This window comes from Homalodisca vitripennis, chromosome 2 (genome assembly GCF_021130785.1).
Source record: "Homalodisca vitripennis isolate AUS2020 chromosome 2, UT_GWSS_2.1, whole genome shotgun sequence".
Taxonomy (NCBI): Eukaryota; Metazoa; Arthropoda; class Insecta; order Hemiptera; family Cicadellidae; genus Homalodisca; species Homalodisca vitripennis.
In genome coordinates this window covers 219652507-219673286 of record NC_060208.1, presented here as the reverse complement: position 1 = coordinate 219673286, position 20780 = coordinate 219652507, and the positions used below count along the sequence as shown (strand labels likewise).

The window sequence follows — 20780 nt, the reverse complement described above, 5'->3', positions numbered from 1 at the left end:
TTACCAAAATTTTAATTTGTGTCCATTTTTAGGTTACCAAATGATGCGGCACCATTACAACAAATTGAAAATTTATAACAAATTAGAATGTTAATTTTAAGTGGTCAGGTTAAAACCATGCAAGTGTGACATACCCAAACTATTCTAATCAGAATTTGGGATTAATGAGAATTCATAATTAAATCTTACTTCATCTAGCGGATTCAGGATAATAGTTCCATTTATTCACAGAAACATACATGCTTTGCTTTAATTCAGTCATGTATATTCTTAAAGTTAGGATATCAGTACATCAGTTCACGTTAAAGACCTTGATGTAATACTGAATACGTTACAAGGTATGTAAACTGGCATAAGTATATGACGCTATATAGACAAGGAGTATAAAATAAATCTACATACCAGAAATGCTACATCAAACCAATTAAATGCATAAATGTTCCAATGTATTTAAAATATTTTAAGAAATTAAAAAATCTCGTTTAAGGTAAGACTTGCCATCATAAAATCCACAAGACGCACTTTAAGTAGGAACACGAAGAAATGCTGTCACGGAGGGTCCTTACCTTCTGCCCTCACATTAAAATCCATTTATATTCAAGACTTACTTCCTTTCATGGAAGAACTCCATTGGATCGATGATACCATACAGAGATGAAACACGTAGAGCTTCTTCCTTGTCACCAATATGCTATTTTTCCTCCTGATAGAATTTCATCGGATAAGTGATGTAATACAGAGACGAAAAACGTGGAGGTTCTCTCTTGTCACCCTTATCCCATATTAACAGGCGTCACTGGCAACAAGACGGCAACATCTCTCCCTATAAGGCAACATTGCTCAAGAAATGCTAAATTAGAGGAGTCAGTACTTCCTCCCCTCTCCTTACAATCCACTTCCGTTCAAGATTTCCTTTCCCTCGTGGTTGAATTGCATCGGATAAGTGATGTAATACAGAGACGAAAAACGTGGAGGTCCTCTCTTATTACTCTTATCCCATATTAACAGGCGTCACTGGCAAGAAGACCGCAACATCTCTCCCTATAACATTGCTCAGGAAATGCTAAAGTTAGAGGAGTCAGTACTTCCTCCCCTCTCCTTACAATCCACTTCCGTTCAAGATTTCCTTTCCCTCGTGGTAGAATTGCATCGGATAAGTGATGTAATACAGAGACGAAAAATGTGGAAGTCCCCTCTTGTCCACTCTTATCCCATATTAACAGGCTTCACTGGCAAAAAAGACCCCAACATCTCTCTTTATAACATTGCTCAGGAAACGCTAAAGTAGAGGAGTCAGTACTTCCTCCCCTCTCCTTACAATCCACTTCCGTTCAAGAGTCACTTCCCCTCATGGTAGAATTGCATTCGATAAGTGATATAATACAGAGACGAAAAACGTTGAAAATCTCCCTCGTCAAAATTATCTCATATTAACAGGGTTTATTGGTCGCAATACAGCAACATCTCTCCCCGTAATATTGCTCGAGGCATAATTCATTGTTGTGGTCATTACTTTTTTCCTCTCCTATAAATCCATTTCAATTCATGAACTACCTTCCCTTGGTACATCTGCATCGGATAAGAGATATAATACATGGATGAAAAACTTGGAAATGATATGGTTCCCTTCGAGAACAAAGTCACGTATTAACAGAAATCATTGGCCACAGGATCGCCACGCCTCTCTCCATACTCTCCATATCGGTGAAGTTTTAACTTTGTTTTTAAGGATACCACATTTCTGATTTAATTGATTGACATTATTTGTGATGAATTCATCCTCTGCAGTATTGTTGTGTGCTTGGACCGGTTGAATCTGTGGCTATCTGGTCTAGAAGCCATATGTGTGAAAATTCACTTATCACTTCTTTTGGTTATATAGTTATTTCTGTACAAATAAATTACACTAACCGATTTGAAGGGAAAAATATCAACTCTCGGTTGCAAATTTGTATTGGTATTCCCGGGAATTGAACCCGTGACGTGGAATTTGTTAGAGAACCAGATGTTTCCGTCACCACGCTTTGGTGAAAGTCACTTTATTTTAAGAGACATCTTTGTTTAGTTTGCAGAGTATTTTTGGGGAAAAAAGGTGCGAATAATATACTTTTATTTGTTTATTTTATTGGTCATTAAGAAAATTATTTAGTTTTCGAAATTTTATTTACTTATTCATTTAAATGGAAACTCTTTTACAAAATAAACTTTAATTAGAATAATTACGTCATCCAAAAATAATATAAACGTTTAGTATTTGAACTAATGATAACTGAATAAAGCAACATAGTCCAAATCTAAATAAGATAGACAGACTGAGCTGTGTGACCAAGCTCTGCTGCCATAATTAATATACAGCAATGTAAAAAACGATGTTACTATGAATTCAAATTTATAGTTAAATAAAAAAAACATATACTAACCATTATAATACACTGCAAAACAGTTTTAGTTATAAATGTGTGGGACTTGCAACCGCAATTGTTCTATTTTTAACCTCTAAGCTACTTATACTAACCGCAACTTAAAATAGTAACAACGCAAACCTAGCTGTGTACCGTTTTTATATGAGTACACAGCCTCTTCAGATACAGAAATGAGAAAAGACTTAGGTGGTACTGATGTCACCCTACAGAGGCCTGGCTTTCATGTTCCAATGGTGGCAATTCATACAACATCCAGTTATTTGCTAGTGCTTATGTATTGGACAAACATTATCGCAATAAAATTGTGATCATCTATCCGTAATAAATATTTACCATAGTAACAAGTTTCACCTTTGATTGTACCACTCTTTTCAGCTATTCAGCAATAACAATTATTCCATAATAGTATGAATTTGTACAATATATTGTGCATACACGATGCTACTATAGTAACAATCATTTGTTCTATAACCACTCTTATTACATTTAAAATTTGTTTAGGCCTCTATTGATGCACGGAAAATTGTAGTACACTCCGAGACAATCATCTAATTAAAGAGAAAAGATATAAATGAGCTTTCCGGGACATTGTATAAAATAAATAAGTCCTTCTGAAACAAGATAATTGGATTGGGCCTCTCAAAGGGACTGTTAACACCTACCGCGGGATGTACGCCAAAATCCATTAAACGCTTGATTAAGCTTTCAACTGCTATCAGATTGAACATTGGACAAGAGCTGTTCTTGGTGTTTGTCATGGGTTATATATCGGCTTGGAATATTGTACTAGATCATTGTTTTCAATTGAAACATTATTTCGTGAATAAATTACTAGTAATTTCCAAAATTGTTGCGTTACTGTAAAACGTTACTGCGTAGTTCTATAAAGAATACATATAAAGTATACTTTGTAATCATCTCTATTAAACATTGACGTTTCTTCTTCATAAATTTAAGATATTGAGTTCTTTTGTGGGTATATCAAGTAACAAGAATTTTCCAAGAGTTTATTCAAATAATGTTGCTTGAGAAGTCAATTTTGAAAATGACCAAAAGGGAATCTTGTCAGTAAGTTTTTAAAGAATTAAACATAACTACGTTGGCTGGTCAGATGGGATATGAGTGCTGCATGTTTGTCAGAAATAATCCCACTCTACTGCCGACGCGACTTCCTGCTCTTATTCAACGGGGGGTGCGCAGCGGCTGACAGTGCAGCAACATTCGACAGCATTTTTTTGAAAAAATGGCATAGTACATATGTACCGCAATATATAACAGGCTGCCACAAAACATAAAAAATTAGACAGGTGCTTACACTTTTAAGAATGTATTTTGTAAAAAAGGCTTTTATAAGAAGAACTTTATACAAGATATAACTGTTTTTTTTTATTTATTCTTACTTTGATATATTCAATTGGAACGAATATATTATTATTATCATCTGACTCCAAACACCATAAAAAACTAAAAAGAGACTATACATTTAATTTTGGAAACCTTCATGGCTACATTGTTTCGAACGCGTTATAAGTTGCATCATATACACCAAACATATTCTTTGTTTATTAAAACACACCGCATAAAGTATACAAGATTTTACACTAGATACTTCCTGATAAGTGAAGGATTACTGAGCACTTTACGTACCTCTATATCTTTTATTTAATAAACTGGCATTATTTAGAGGAAAAGCCTTCCATATAACGCAAACCAGTCTCGGTAACAGTGCAACATACTTTATATTTTGTATCCTCCGTTAAAGAAAAAAAACATTATACAATAGATGTTTATTCAGATCGCAAGAGTAAGGAAGTATCTCCGATATTGCTTTAGCACTGCGGTGTCACCACTGTCGTGACACGTCATATCACAGTTCGGTAAAAATAGTTCTCGTCACTCGCAAACAGGAAACTTCCATTTTGTGTGATGCACGTCGGAGCTTTTATTGGCTTCACTTGTGCTCCCTCTATTTGTGTGTTATAGATACTTTACTTGTATGCACTCCAACATCTAACATTCTTATTCATTCTTATTTATCGTAAAAACATAACACTATATGATCGGTAAATACAGTTTCATACTGTTTATTTTATTTTATTGCGATAGTGAACGAAAAATTTGAATTGAAACCATAGAACAACAAGTAGTATCAATATAATACGAATCTTTTACCGAAAAGAATTAAATTCTTGTAAAAGTTCAAGGGATTATAAAAGTTTAAGGGATTGTAAAAGTGCAATAAAAAGCTTATTTAATAATTAAATTTAGTAATTATTTCTGTACATTAATGAATAGTATATGATTATGACTAATAATAAAGCGCCTATAATAATGAGCCTAACGTCACTTAACCACGCATAATATTAAGTAATAGTGCACATATTTTACGTCTATCCTTTATAATGTAGATTGATTTCAGATAACTTAGTTTTGAGGTGATATGATAGGAACGACACACGATCTTATTGGTTTACATTTCATACTTATCAATCAAATAACCATTGTTTAGATAGTGCATTGTAACAATTATTTTAAATGATTGCATGAACTAAGATTAAAGCAATATTTAGAGTTGGTTATTGATTTAAGCAATACATAATCATAAATAGTTGGAGCTGACGTGATGGTGATTCGGATATATTATCGAAGCAGCAATCCAGTCTTTTCAAACCTGTAATTTCCTAGGAAAATGCATAGTAAATGTTTAATAGTAACACGACAACCTTGAACAGTTTCTGCAATAAAGTTGCTTTTTATAAGCTGCAGAACCTATCGAAAGCTGCAATAAATATCTTAGCCAGGTTCATAGAAAAGCGTTCGAGAATGCTGCAGAAACTATAAAATTTCAGGTTTATAAGATGATGTAATCCTATATAAACCAGCACGTGAAAAGGAAAGCTGTACAAAAAAAGTTAAAAATGTTTTGTAATACATATTTTTTATCTATAACCATAATTTTTTGCGAAGTTATTATTGAGTTTCCAGAAAGTCGTACCATGAGATGCAAGAGACTCATTTTGTAATCAAAATCCAAACTTAAACAAACAAGTCTTTTTTATACAGCTAAATGAAGCTATGCTGTAGAGCGGTTACAACGACATCATGGTAGGGTGAAGCGTATTACTGGTGGATGGCAAAGCCGAACGTAATTTGGCTTTCATAAACTTCATAACCATCAAGGATTGGAACTTAATAGCTCAAGATTGGATTCTAACACTGTGCCGATTCCAAACTGTAATATGGTCGTTACAAAACTCAAGAACTTTCTATTTCAGGGATGGAACATTGACAGGCTATTACTATAAGGGTCTCTAACAATACATTTTAACAATGAAGTTGAGTTTTAGTGACAATAACAATGTTAACGAAACAAAGTTTGCGGAAAGTGACGGCTCCAATTATTGGGAAACTGATTGGTGTTTACTTTACAAATAGCTGTTGGTCCGCTCTGTAAACGATACAGTTCACTTTTATGTAGCTCAGTAATAAAAGTAATTGTCAATTAGGTATTTCCACATTTTAAACCATTTAAACTAATTTGTAGTTCTTTAGAATGAAAGAAGTGGTTTAACTAGCAAAATAAATTTGGTTTAAGTTATAAGTTAATTCTTAATAGCCCAGCTTTCAAAGTGCGAGAACTACATTCAGGTGTAAATACTGTGCCTACTAACCTGTCCGTGTGGCCAGACTGGACTGTTACATGTGGAACAGTTGAGGTATTAGCTAGTTTAAAAATTAATTACTATTTTTTATAATGAGATTACCAGTATTACAGTATATAGTGAAACAATGGAAGTATTAGCTAGTTTAAACCTTAATTGCTCATATTTTATAATTAGATTACCAGTATTACAGTATATAGTGAAACAATGGAAGTATTAGCGGGTTTATACCTTAATTACTCATATTTTATAATTAGATTACCAGTATTACAGTATATAGAGAAACAATGGAAGTATTAGCGGGTTTATACCTTAATTACTCATATTTTATAATGAGATTACCAGTATTAGAGTATATAGTGAAACAATAGAAGTATTAGCGGTTTTATACCTTCATTACTCATATTTTATAATGATATAGTAAATAGAGAAACAATGGAAGTATTAGTGGGTTTAAAACTTCATTATTTATATTTTATAATAAGATTACGAGTATTAGAGTACATAGTGAAACAATGGAAGTATTAGCGGGTTTAAACCTTAATTACCCATATTTTATAATGAGATATTACCGGTATTACAGTATATAGTGAAACAATGGAAGTATTAGCGGGTTTAAAATGTAATTACCCATATATTATAATGAGATATTACCAGTATTAGAGTATATAGTGAAACAATGAAATTATTAGCGGTTTTAAACCTTAATTATTCATATTTTATAATGAGATATTACCAGTATTAGAGTATATAGTGAAGCAATAAAATTGTTACCTAGTTTAAAACTTAATCACTCATATTTTATACTGAGATTACCACAATGCTGTTTAGAAACTGTGGATACTTCTCTGTACATATGGACACACTGGACTGTTACAGGCGAAACAACTTAAGTATTAGTGTAAAACTTAATTTCTCATATATTTTATAATGAGATTATGAGTATTAGATTATATACTGAAACAATGGAAGTATTAGCTGGTTTAAACCTTAATTACTCATATTTTATAACGAGATATTACTGGTATTAAAGGATATAGTGAAACAATGGAAGTATTAGCTGGTTTAAACCTTAATTACTAATTTTTTATAATGAGATATTACCGGTATTAGAGGATATAGTAAAACAATGAAAGTATTAGCAGTTTTAAACCTTAATTACTCATATTTTATAATGAGATTACCAGTATTGCAGTATATAGTGAAACAATGGAAGTATTAGCGGGTTTAAACCTTAATTATTCATATTTTATAATGAGATATTACCAGTATTAGAGTATATGGTGAAACAATGGATGTATTAGTTAGTGTACATCTTATTTACTCTTATTTTATAGCAAGATTACCATAATGCTTTGTAAATACCTTGCATACTACTCTGTCCAGATGGCCAATCTGTGCTGTTAAAGATTATTCAATTTAAGTATAAGCTAGTTTCAACCTTAATTACTCATATTTCATAGTGAGATAACCAAAATGATGTGTAAATACTAAGCATACTACTGTGTTTATGGCCACAATGGTTGTTATGGGTTAAAAATCACTAAATTTTCATAGCTTTTTAAATAACGTTTGTGTTTCATTCCATTAGAGAGTTCCCTATTTTCACGTAATATATTTTTGTGTTTTGATTATTTACTACTTTTGCTTTCCATTTTAGGATACGTTTACCGTTTGGGTTTGGATGTACTCCACTTTCAAGTATAAGGTAAATAAGAAACAAAAACAATTACAAAAATCAATTGCTTATATAATAAGGTTTTCCTCTATAACGACAAAATATATTGAGAAAACACGTTAAAAATGGTCCAATTTCGACAAAAAGTCAAGATATGTTATATTACATAAGATAAAAAAGAACAAAATATAAAAAATAACAAGAAATAACAATAAAAATGAAATTAATTTGAATTATATCACCAGTTGAACCGTACACAAAAATAAACATACAAAGTTACAAATTACAGCTAATTACGTAACTGACTTTTAATTAATAAAAATATATAGCTGCATCCAGTTGCACATTTTATGACCATCAATATATAGATAAATATACAATTTAATGATATTTATAAAGATAGTATGGATAGCAATTCGTTATCCAGTCAGCACAACGGAGGTGGATCTTTAACACCAGAGTGGTTCTCGCTTTGTTTAAATGCGTATCATCAATACGTATAAGGGGTGCTTGAAAAAACCCGTAAAGTTTTAATCCAAATGGATGGTCGTTGACAAGAGATGTGTTCACTAATCCGCTTGTGTTGATGGTGGTGCGTTAGGACCATTTGTTACCCAGGCCGCTGCCGCTGCCGCCGCTCCACGGGACTGATCGATGTCCGCTCAGATGTGATAACTTTGTTTGGTTTCATCTGAAAACTACAAAACATCAATCTTTACGGCAGATACTGTCATTATATGGTGCCGTATCACTTTTAGCTGAATATCCGCATTGTCTCTATTATTTGTTTTAGCGCCTAGTTACACAATATCTAGTGTTGATAACGTGGATTTCTTTGTTTAGGTTCTTTATTAACGTATAATTAGAAAGGTTATCAGGACGCTTGTAAAGCGGATAATTTATAAAAAAGAGTTTTAAGGACTGTGATATGTCCTTTTATTTAGGTATAAAATTTTAACGATAAATTTTAGATTGTAAAACGTGAACATATCCATACATGGTGATAAGAACGTAAAGTTACACAAAAGTCTTTTGTCAATCTGAACACATTACTTTAGGAAAGGCACAAACGGAAAATGACGACAGGAAAATAAATCAGAAACACACGTAGATAAAAATGACCAGGAAGTCAAATGACGCATGGAGACCTGGCTCGGTATGACAAATGGAGGAAGACCTGCAAGTAGATAAAGCATGTTGAAAGATGTGGGAGAGCCACATTCAGGCTATTTTTTACTCTTGTTCCTTTTATAGATCTTAATGTCATTCTATGCATTCGGATTTGATTGAAAGAAGTTTCTTTGCGAATTGTGAGTACCAAAGAAAACAAGTTTTCAAATTTTAGACGCTGTGCTAATAAATGAATTGTAAAATGTAGCTGAACACAAAATTCGAATTTAATCTATCCATTCTTACCACACTACTTCCTACTGCGTTATGTGTAGAAAACTCGGTTGCTGCACTATGCTTCGAATTAGTGCCTAAAACATCGCAGGACACAAAATTATGCGCTTCCTAAGACAATTAGAAGATCTCTTGAAATGCGGATTGCTCCAGAGTATACCAGGTCTCATTTGAAGTCTAGGTTTGCAGGGAATTTGCTTTAAACGTCTTCATCAACGAATATTTTTGATTTCTTCATAAGGACAAGAACTCCATATTACAAGAGTGAAGTCTGTGACAGTGTCAGATATAAGACGCTGCACAATAAGCAGAATATGGATTTGAGCTAAACTGAATATTCGAATAGAGTCAGCACTCTGCTTTCTGCATACAAATAATTATTGTTGGCTTGAGTGTACATACAAATAGACTTTGTTCTGTGTGTTCACAGATCATTTCGTAATACTCATCTACAGATTGTTGATGTTCAGACACTTTGTGGGCTTTTTGTATGTAACGTTTCATTACTAAATGATACGGTTTGTATATATGTTTTCTGATGAATTCCTTGCCACAGAAATGACTCACGCTAACACTTTTCACAGCGTAATCAAAATGACAGACAGGCCCACGACTGCAGTTTGGGAGACACGACGCATAACTAGCGAATTCTGGAGATTTATCCTTATTATTAACCTCAGAGGGGCATTTGGGTTTGGTTTGTATTTGGCATTTGGAGTGGAGCTCTGCACGGACGATACTGCTGAGATGGAGTTAGATGGCGTCTAAAGTTTTGATACTCTATAAAAGGACTTCTGCCCTTACTAGTAGAAAACTAGTACGTATGTTGTGAATTTCGTCCCTTTGAATATTCATTGGTACTATTTCCAACAGTGCTTATGTGGTACTCTTATAAAAGAAAATGAATCGCTAAATGTCACGGGATAAGGACAAATCTCGTGAACAGCTGGGATCACAGGAAGGTTTACAAGAGTAGAAAGAGAAGAAAACACGTTACCCTGAAAATTTCGAAATTATGAAAACATGATAGTATTAACTGACAGTAAGCAGCTCTTGACACTTTCAGATGAAGTTTAAGAAATATACAGTACACATAATTCTTGGTTCATTTAAGTTTCAGAAGTAATAATTTTACAGTGCTTATAATAGTACAATGTGCTGTAGAATAATGATGATAGCCAATATAAAGTTATGATCTAACTACTCCAAACTGCACCATTGAGGAATTTATGCACTGAAATATTACTCAAACACTGTCATAAAACCAACCTTAATGAAGTAAGCTATGGGTTTATTCTTTTAGGTCTTCTTTACACCAAAATGTTGGACTTCCTTGAAATTGTGATATCGCCTTTTAACAGTAGCTTAAGGAAAAATAGAGAAATGATACTCTGATACTCTTGTACCGTATGACGATAACACATGGGGGTGGTGACTTCTGAGGTCATAGTATTAAATACTCGAATTGCAAAGTATACTTATAAGTTCAGTTTAATTATGAATACTTACAAGCACCACTTTTAGATGGTAAAGGAAAAGTATGTAATGCCACGTTGCTGCCAATTAGAATATAAGAACTAAAAATGTATATCTGCTAGGTGGGCCTAAAATATCCAATGTTCTGTGGAATTATGCCTACGATGTTTTTACTTTATAAAACAATAAGATTCCACTTCCCTTCGCAATATGTAGACTCACAACCCGGGCGTCGGCGTCTTGGCACGAGACTTTGAGGCTGTAGTCTAAGAATGGTTATTCCTAGAAGAGGAGTAGAAGTTGGGAAAGTGGTAGCCATCTACTCAAAACAACACGTGAGATACATCAGCTACGTGAGCTACGTGAACTCGCCTAAAACAAATTCGCGACGGTATTAGCCATTTAATGATACAAATTACTTATTATAAAAACGTGTTCGCCATAAGGATGACGCCACAACTTTTATCTATCTCAATCAAGCAAATAAAAGATCTTCAAGGGTACGTTACTTTACTATTTATAACTTCACTTTACGTTACATTCATTTTTATACGTTTGGCATCAAAGGGCTAATTTAATAATACGAAAAGACAAATTTTACTTACGGACAAAGCGCGCGAGGTCTGATCGGTTACGTAGTTGGGCTGCTACAAAGGGTTAGAAGAAAATATTCATACACGTGCCAATTAGGTAGTTACTCCGCCCAATAATTTAGTTCCGGAACATTAAATGTAAAATAATATTATATTATACTGGCTGACTAGGTTGCGAAATTTGCATTATATGAAATTTAATTAACTAATTTACGGTATACTCTTAAGCATGAATAATTATATATGTACCTGATGTATGCCTACTTTCGTTTCAATAGCACTGCATCTTATTACACGATAAGCTTAATATTACGTGTGAAGGTGAAGGTAACAGCTAGTTCCTAAATTACAAGATCTTATAGTCACAGAAAAAACCATATAGCTGAGAAACATACGAATTCATTTGTGGCATAGCTTGTGGGACACACAGTTAGGGCTTTATATTAGAAGACAAAAACAAAATGTATTTCTTTGCCCCTCTTAACTACTATCTTTCCTTTTTTAGTCGGCTACTTACAACTATAATATGTAAAAGAGATAACAATTCTTTACGCAAACTTTATTTATTGAACCATTATTTTTCCTATATTTTGCGTGTTAAATTAGAAATGTAATTTCTTCGTCTCCAAAATGTACGTTTTTAGGAAATTTTCATATCTGAAATCGAGATGACCGGTGTCATTAGGTTTTCTGAAAATTGTTGGATCTCTACTGATTTCTATATTGCAGATTTTTTACATACCTGCCAGATAGTTTTAAATTCAGATCAAATATAACCTAACTGGATCTTATAAAGACAACACATTTTGGTTTGCTAATTAAATAAAACTCAACTATTTTGAAATCCTGAATAAACTGTTATATGTAATAGAGCACATCCTTTAATAAGAGTATTTCGATAGTCATTTATATAGATTTTAGTTGACGTATTCGAATAAAACTCTCTATGTTTACCAATAAATTATTACATTTTGACTAACCTCGTTATATCTGTCATTCAGCCCGTTGGCTTTGGCTATTTAATTTAATAATGTATGCAGTGAATATTCTCATTGCATAAAATGTTTCGTACTTCATTAATGATAAAAAGAATATTTAACATACTTTTCAGTTTGAATTTAGTGAACGCCAAAAAGTATATAAAAGATTTTTTTTCTTTTCTATAGAATATTAATTAAATACGATTAATAACCGGTATCACATAAACCAATATGCAACCGTAACCATGGTTACAATGATACATCATTCATTGATTATACATTATTAGATCCTAAAACGATACATTAAATTGGCCAGTGTTTGTTACCTGTTATACACAGCAATATATAAAATATATATTGAGCAATTTATATTGCTATTTATATATTGATACATTTATATTTTAGAGGAACTAAACAAAAGTGGTCAAATTAAATCAAAATTGAGTAACATTACTTATGGCAATACTCGTATATGAAATTTTAATATACTTTTTTACAAATTTTTGTTATATTAATTACACAGTTATAAACATTTATTTAGGGATATTTATCATTTTTTGACAATTATAATTTATTTGCACCCTTGTGATAACAAATTTAAAAGGAATTATGTATTAATGATAAAAGGATTTAATATATATTTGTCTAAAACCAAATCTATCTGCACTTAAAGATGAGCTTGGAATAATTTTGTTAAAAAACGTATTATTATTGTATCAGTATAAGATTATACGTAAGAAATTTAAAAGAATAATTATAGTTAAATATGTTGCACGATGTGCTATGTCAAAATACAATACAGTGTTTAAGGAGTATCCGGTACAGAACGTATTGACCTAGTAAGAAGTTCTCGGTTCCAGACAAACCCGCACAATCACGTAGATCCCGCCGGGGCGCCGCCAATCACCGTCACTTCTCCGGCGGTAAGTGATGTGGCGCTCCCTCGCTTTACGATCACGGGTTATTCCCTGCATCCTGCAGAAAAACATACACATTCACGCAGATCCCGCCGGGGCGCCGCCAATCACCGTAACTTCTCCGGCGGTAAGTGATGTGGCGCTCCCTCGCTTTACGATCACGGGTTATTCCCTGCATCCTGCAGAAAAACATACACATTCACGCAGATCCCGCCGGGGCGCCGCCAATCACCGTCACTTCTCCGGCGGTAAGTGATGTGGCGCTCCCTCGCTTTACGATCACGGGTTATTCCCTGCATCCTGCAGAAAAACATACACATTCACGCAGATCCCGCCGGGGCGCCGCCAATCACCGTAACTTCTCCGGCGGTAAGTGATGTGGCGCTCCCTGGCATTACGATCACGGGTTATTCCCTGCATCTTGCAGACAAACATTCACAATCACGCAGATCCCGCCGGGGCGCCGGCAATCACCGTCACTTTTCCGGCGGTAAGTGAAGTAGCGCTCTCTCGCTTTACGATCTTAGAATTTTTAATTTAATTGATCGTATCGTCTGATGAAACATTTGCCTATGGTCTGATCAAGTTCAAGAATTGTAAGCATGAATTGCCATATTATTTAGTGCTGAAACACTAAATTCTGTAAAATATGCAGTTTTATAAATATATATTGACGCTAATGTTATTATTTTATAACTTTTAAACACAGTTCAACATGAAAGTTGTCCCCTTAGTCTAGCCAGTACGTTTACTGCTTCCTTTTTTGGGTAGAATCTATATTTCACGGACTTTGTGAAAGTCAAAATATCATATTTTAAACGAGTCAACTGAGGAGTGATTCAACATTTTTTAATAGACCAACTATGATATTTAATAATTTTACAATTTCAGAAAGCTTACGGCAGAGGTATAAATACCATTTCATCCTGCCATTTCAGTCTTTCATCAATGGTGATTCTTAAGTAATTAATCACATGTTTTTAGAAAGGCTGTATTGACTGATTACTAATTTTGGGGATTTCTAAATATAGAGATCAATAAAACTCACGACGACCTGGTCGTGCAGCCTGTCACTCTTGGAACTTTAACCACCTGGAAGGAATGGCCAGAGAGGACCGTGTGAATTATCTCCGTCCTCGCAAATTCAGGACAGATTTGCGTTAAAACCAAGTCCATAAAAGTGGATGTGTCACAAGCAGGGTCGACTGGAGTCGGAGAGAGAACTAACTGGCGCAAGTCGTAACTTCGAATGAAATCCTCCGTTTAAACTAAGTGGGGCGTTCTTTACAACCAGCCAGTATTTAAATCTCCAATAAACATTAAAAATTACGATTTTACTTAGTTTTATCAAATATAAGGTTTGATATAAACATTTATCTCCATGTCGTGATCAATAAATCTATAGATCAATCGATTCTGGTCAAACTACGTATCAGTCCTAATATATTATGCAGTTAGAAAAGATTTCACGTTTATAAAAATCTGGCAGTATATCTAAACGCCTCCTCACCTGTGGTTTGATCTAAAACTTGCAACACATGAATAGCTTTCAAAATATATGTTAAAGAATTATGTTTATTTCAAACCGTGCTCAGTCAGTACTGCTAGTTGTGGGTTTTCAGCCACTAATAATATATTTAAAGCAGCCGATGTATCTCACACACAACTACCCAGGGAGAATGACGCAATTGAAGTCATGGCGGCGTCAGAAACAGCACATTCACACACACAGTGAGACAACTAAAAGCGACAGTCTCAAAGGAAGTTGCGATAAAAAACAGATTAATTTCCGAAAATTGCTAACAGTATATTCCCCACATACTATAGAAAACCTCACCAGATCCCGCCTGGGCCCCAGCAATCACAGTCACTTCTCCGGTCGTAATTGATGAGGCGTTCTCTAGTTTTACGATCGAGGGATAGTCTCCAAATATTCTGGACTGACTGCTGACTAAACAAGCGTTGTTTACGTGCTATGAGGTAGAGATAATTTTTAATTAATGTTGTAACTCATTTTAAACCGTTTAAAACCTTTGGAGAAATATTTTTACGAGTTATTGTTAATAAGAGCGTATATATGTTTAACTTTTTCTGTCACAAAGTAAAGAGGTCATTTTTACAAATTGTGGGTCTTAATCATGTTTAAATACATTTCCTTGTTACATAAATACTAGAAAGTGCAGTGACCGTGGAGGATAATTCCACTTTTTGAAACAGATTCTTAAAATATTCCTGCCATAGCAAGTTTTCTCAGGAAAATTTTGTTTCACTTCCCTAAATTCTAAATATAAAGTTTAAAATTTTGAGTTGGATGAAGAGATATATTAATACTCTTGTTTATTCTAAGAAAACATAGATTTAAATGAAACATTAGGTTTTCTATATTCTACTTCTATACCTGTATATAATATAATTATTATTTAATATAAATTTAAATATTTTATACTATTTATTTTATATATATATATAATATATATATATATTTATTATATATATACATATAATTTTACATATAATAAAATATTAATGAAATATTTTATATTTATAAAAAATATATATATAATTATATTTATTTTATGTTTTTACTTCTTGTGTATAACAAATTAATAGTAATGTTGGTATTTCTTTTGTAACTGTACTAAACTGTATGAAGTAGGATTTTATTCGTCCATTTGTAATCATTTATAAATATTAAAAACAATACTTTATTAAACTGAATTAACTCTTGAAATTTACTTAATTACTTAAATTAATTTTGAAATTAACTCCTTCAACACTAGGTGCTAGGACTTCTAGTTCAAAAACCTTATCATTTAGGAAGACAGTTTTAAGTTTTCCTTTCCAACGATACATTACTCAACATAATGAATATATTGTACGAATTCAACTGCTGACTGAAGGTAACACCTCGCAGTAAGCCACACATTTTTGGGCGTTTTTATTGTTTTAACAATATTCCGATATGGTTTGAGTTAAATTTTCTATTATGGATGAAGGATTGATGCAATGCAAATGTAGAGTTTAGCTCCATTTCACCTTCCTCTTAGTGGAGCGTCGGATATCTGTCACTGTCACAGACTTGACTCCTGGAACCTGGAATACAATTTCGTCTAAAGGTGTGCAAAAATGTCAGAGAGAAGAAGATTCAAATAAACTCTTTGCAATGCTTCGTCATTAGAGACAACTGTAACACAAAAGAGCTCTGTCTAGGGAGTTCGGCTTCCATAACACAAAAAACACAACTTAATTATGTATGGCATTTATCTAAAAATTTTGAAATAAAAGTATTGTTTAATTAGTTTTTAAAGAATACATAATCTGGTAGTCTAATATAGTTTATTTATTTTTCATAAAAATATGATTTATTAATGTTTTGTTTAAAGTTAAGTATGTATGAAACGGAAATATACTTAAGGATATCCATATTTAAATACCCTTTCATAAGGATCTAGTATTTCAGCCAATAAATAAGTGTGGCGAACCTTCATATAGCTATATCAAACTGTTTTGGTGCTTGTACATCATCAAAGATGAAAATACAGCATTCAGAAAACACGATCAAAACTGAATGAGTTGTGTAATTTAGAAGCCTAGTACAATTTAGAACTATCATATGTTACAGAATTCTACTACCGTCAATGAAATTGACGTTATAGCGTCGGTGAAATTGTTTTATAGTTTTACCTTTGCACTTCGTGTGAGGATAGGCCATTGTCCACCTACCGGGGTTTATGTAAATTTAGGCTTATTTGTTTCAAACGACAAGCAGACTTTTTTGTATATGTTTTGTACCCAATTTCTTCTTTCTTTTCTTTCATATATTGCAAAACTAAACCATATTTAATAGCCACAAGAAAACATACTCTAACAATAAAACAAAATATTTACACTCGATATTATATTCCATGAATAACCGTATAAAAAACTGTATAAATAATCATTAAAGCTGCTAGTACACCATAGACTGAAGAATCAAGACAGAATGGCAAACTACGATAATTTCATCAAACAGGAAATATGGAGTTATATATGTATGAAGTCTCTCCGAAATAAATAGGCGTATTTCATTGTTACTTTAATAGGCCTACCAATAATTAAAATTTACTATTTCATCTATGTACGTTGGAGCAGATCTAAGCCGTATTTTTGACAGTCTTATAACGGTTTTGGTAATAATACACTCGTTGCATAATTTTTTTTGCAGTCAGATCTGACCTTAACGAGAGTCGTGTGGTTAGCAGTCCTGTCACAGTCTTGGTGTTAATATATTCATTCTATTATTTACTTGTATACAATTGAATATTTACCGTTTTCCTTGCATCATACCGATCCTGCAGTCAAATTGGACGTTTGGCCCGACGTAAGCTGTGAGGTTGACAGACATATTATGGTCTTGGTATTAATATAGTCTTTGTATTATGTAATGCTATACAATTTAATATGTACCGTTTTTTCCTTGCATCATGCCGATTTTGCAGTCAAATTAGACGTTGGACCTGACGCGGGCTGTGAGGTTGACAGACCTGTCACTGTTTTGGCATTAATATACTCATTGTATTATTGCTATACAATTTAATATTTACCGTTTTTCCTTGCAGCATGCCGATCCTGCAGTCAAATTGGACGTTGGACCCGACGCGGGCTGTGACGTTGACAGTCCCATCGCCGTCCTCGAAGTACGGACCCCAGCGGTCGTTGCTCGGCTGTATGACGAATGGCATGATGAAGGTGGGCCGAGGTGGTAATACCGTCACCGGCCACTCTGGGCTGGTCTCTGCCGTCGTTTCCGAATACAGCGAGGTGGTCTCGTTTACAGAATAGAGCAGAGTGTCATTCTCTGCGAAAACCAACAGGGGTATCACCAAGTTTAAATTAATTTGTCATAGTTAAAAAATAAGCGTAAAGTAACTTATTGATTGTTGCTGTGTAAAATAAGGTAATGGATGGCTATTATATAAAATATATTGTACCTAGTCTATGTGCTACAAACAGTATGTTCAAATTTCAGTAAACCGATCAAGTATATGGGTAAATACATTAAAAATCTTTAATGGTGACTTAATTTTCAACCCAATATTTTGTATTTGGCTCGTTTGGGTTGGATACAACCGTTCCCTCCCACCAAGTGTAACCTTTTTATATGGATGAATTAAATTTTGTTGTTTGATTGGCTAAACTGATATTCGTGATTTCTATTGCATTATTGTATATGTACAGCCCAAATAAAACATATCAAAATGTTTCTATACCTTCATCCGTAGTAAATAACTCTGAAAAGAAACTGACAGTAGAGTTGAAAAAAACAATTCAGAAGGAATTACTTCTTACAACTTCAAATTCCTTACAAAAGAAGTACAAAGGGTGGAAGGTAAAGAGGTAAAATTTAATTTTCATTATTACACCTCTGCTCTGTACAAAGGCAATTACGCAAGAGAAATGTGCGAGATCTTATACATATTCAAGAAATGTATATCAAAATTCAAAAGTTTGAATCCTAAAATAAAAATATTCTAATTTTACATCGCTTTGCTGATTAAGAAACGCTTTACTCTTTTGAAGCATTCCAAGTTTGGAAACTTGCTGTAACAGGATTTAATCTGGATAAACTCTAGGGTTGGCTAAAGATTCAATATATAATTAAATTTTAAAATAATTTTCTAAACAATTCTAATGCAACCTTCATAATATCATTCTTTTTCATTCTGTTCCATTCAAGTTTTTTGCCAATACCAGAATAATAATAGCCCATGTTAGTAAAACAATTGCTCTCATACTAGATAGCACATGTTTTTAAACAATTACTCTCATACTAAATAGCTGATGTTCCTAAAAGGTTGCTATCGTACTAGATACCCCATGTTTGTAAATAATTGCTCTCTTATTAGATACCCGTCTTCATAAGCAATTAGTTCTCATACTAAATAGCCAACGTTTATAAACAATTGCTCTAATACTAAATAACCCAAGTTCGTAAACAGTTGGTCTCATACTAGATACCCCACGTTTGCAAACAATTACTCTCATACTAGATAGGCCATGTTTGTAAACAATTCCTCTCATACTAGATAGCCCATATTTGTAAAAAATTCATTTAATAGCAGATAGGCCATGTTTGTAAACAATTGCTCTTATACTAGTTAGGCCATTTTTGTAAACAATTGCTCTCATACTAGATACCCCATATGCAAAACAATTGCTCTTATACTAGATAGGCCATGTTTGTAAACAATTGCTCTCATACTAGATACCCCATATGCATAAAAATTGCTCTTATACTAGATAGGCCATGTTTGTAAACAATTGCTCTTATACTAGATAGGCCATGTTTGCATAACAATTGCTCTTATACTAGATAGGCCATGTTTGTAAACAATTGCTCTCATACTAGATAGCCCATATTGTAAACATTCATTTTTATAGCAGATAAAAAACAATTGCTCTTATACTAGATTATAGCCATTGATACTAGCCATGTTTGCAAACAATTTCTCTTATACTAGATAACAATTATACTAGATCTTCTTTTATAGCTGATAGGCCATGTTTGCAAACAATGCTTATACTAGATAGGCCATGTTCAATATACTAGATAGGCCATGAAACAATTATACTAGATAGCCCATATTGTAAACAATTCATTTGTATAGCAGATAGGCCATGTTTGTAAACAATTGCTCTTATACTAGATAGGCCATGTTTGCAAACAACAATTGCTCTTATACTAGATAGGCCATGTTTGTAAACACTATTCTTGCTCTTATACTAGATAGCCCATATTGTAAACAATTCATTTTATAGCAAATAGGCCATGTTTGTAAACAATTGCTCTTATTACTAGATAGGCCATGTTTGTAAACAATCGCTCTCATACTAGATAGCCCATATTGTAAACAATTCATTGTATAGCTAGATAGGCCATGTTTTGTAAACAATTGCTCTTATATACTACTAGATAGGCCATGTTTGCAAACAACAATTGCTCTTATACTAGATAGGCCATGTTTGTAAACAATTGCCTCTTATACTAGATAGCCCATATTGTAAACAATTCATTTTATAGCAAATAGGCCATGTTTGTAAACAATTGCTCTTATACTAGATAGGCCATGTTTGTAAACAATTGCTCTCATACTAGATACCCCATATTTATAACAATTGCTCTTATACTAGATAGCCTATGTTTGTAAACAATTACTCTTATACTAGATAGGCCATGTTTGTAAACAATTTCTCTTATACTAGATAGCCTATGTTTTTGCTCTCATTAAATAGCCTACGAATGTAAAATATTAACGATGACGAAGGAGTTGGATCCTATTTAGTTTTAAATATGTCACATTTAAATGTTGTGAGTTAAAATTTAACTTTTAATACTTTTATCAGTTTTAAAAATTATCATAGTATAGTGTTTTTTAGAAGCAAAATTAAACACGTGATTTGTATCCAAACATACAAGGGCTCTATAGTTGTTGACAGTTTTATGAACCACTGAAAGTTCCGTTGTAAAATAAACATGTTGTTTAGCTTTATACCCTGTCTAATTTTATTTTAACCAATTCCTTTATTCTGGGATACAGTGGCTTGAATCCCAAACCATCTGTAACGTAAACTTTAAGGATTATTGCGTAGGCTTCGGTGATAAAAAAT

The 20780-nt window shown here is 33.1% G+C and overlaps 1 pseudogene; it reads right to left on the bottom strand.

Annotated features, from left to right (window-relative positions):
* The window catches only part of LOC124355413, a 37619-nt pseudogene that overhangs the window by 16613 nt on the left and 226 nt on the right, over positions 1-20780 (bottom strand).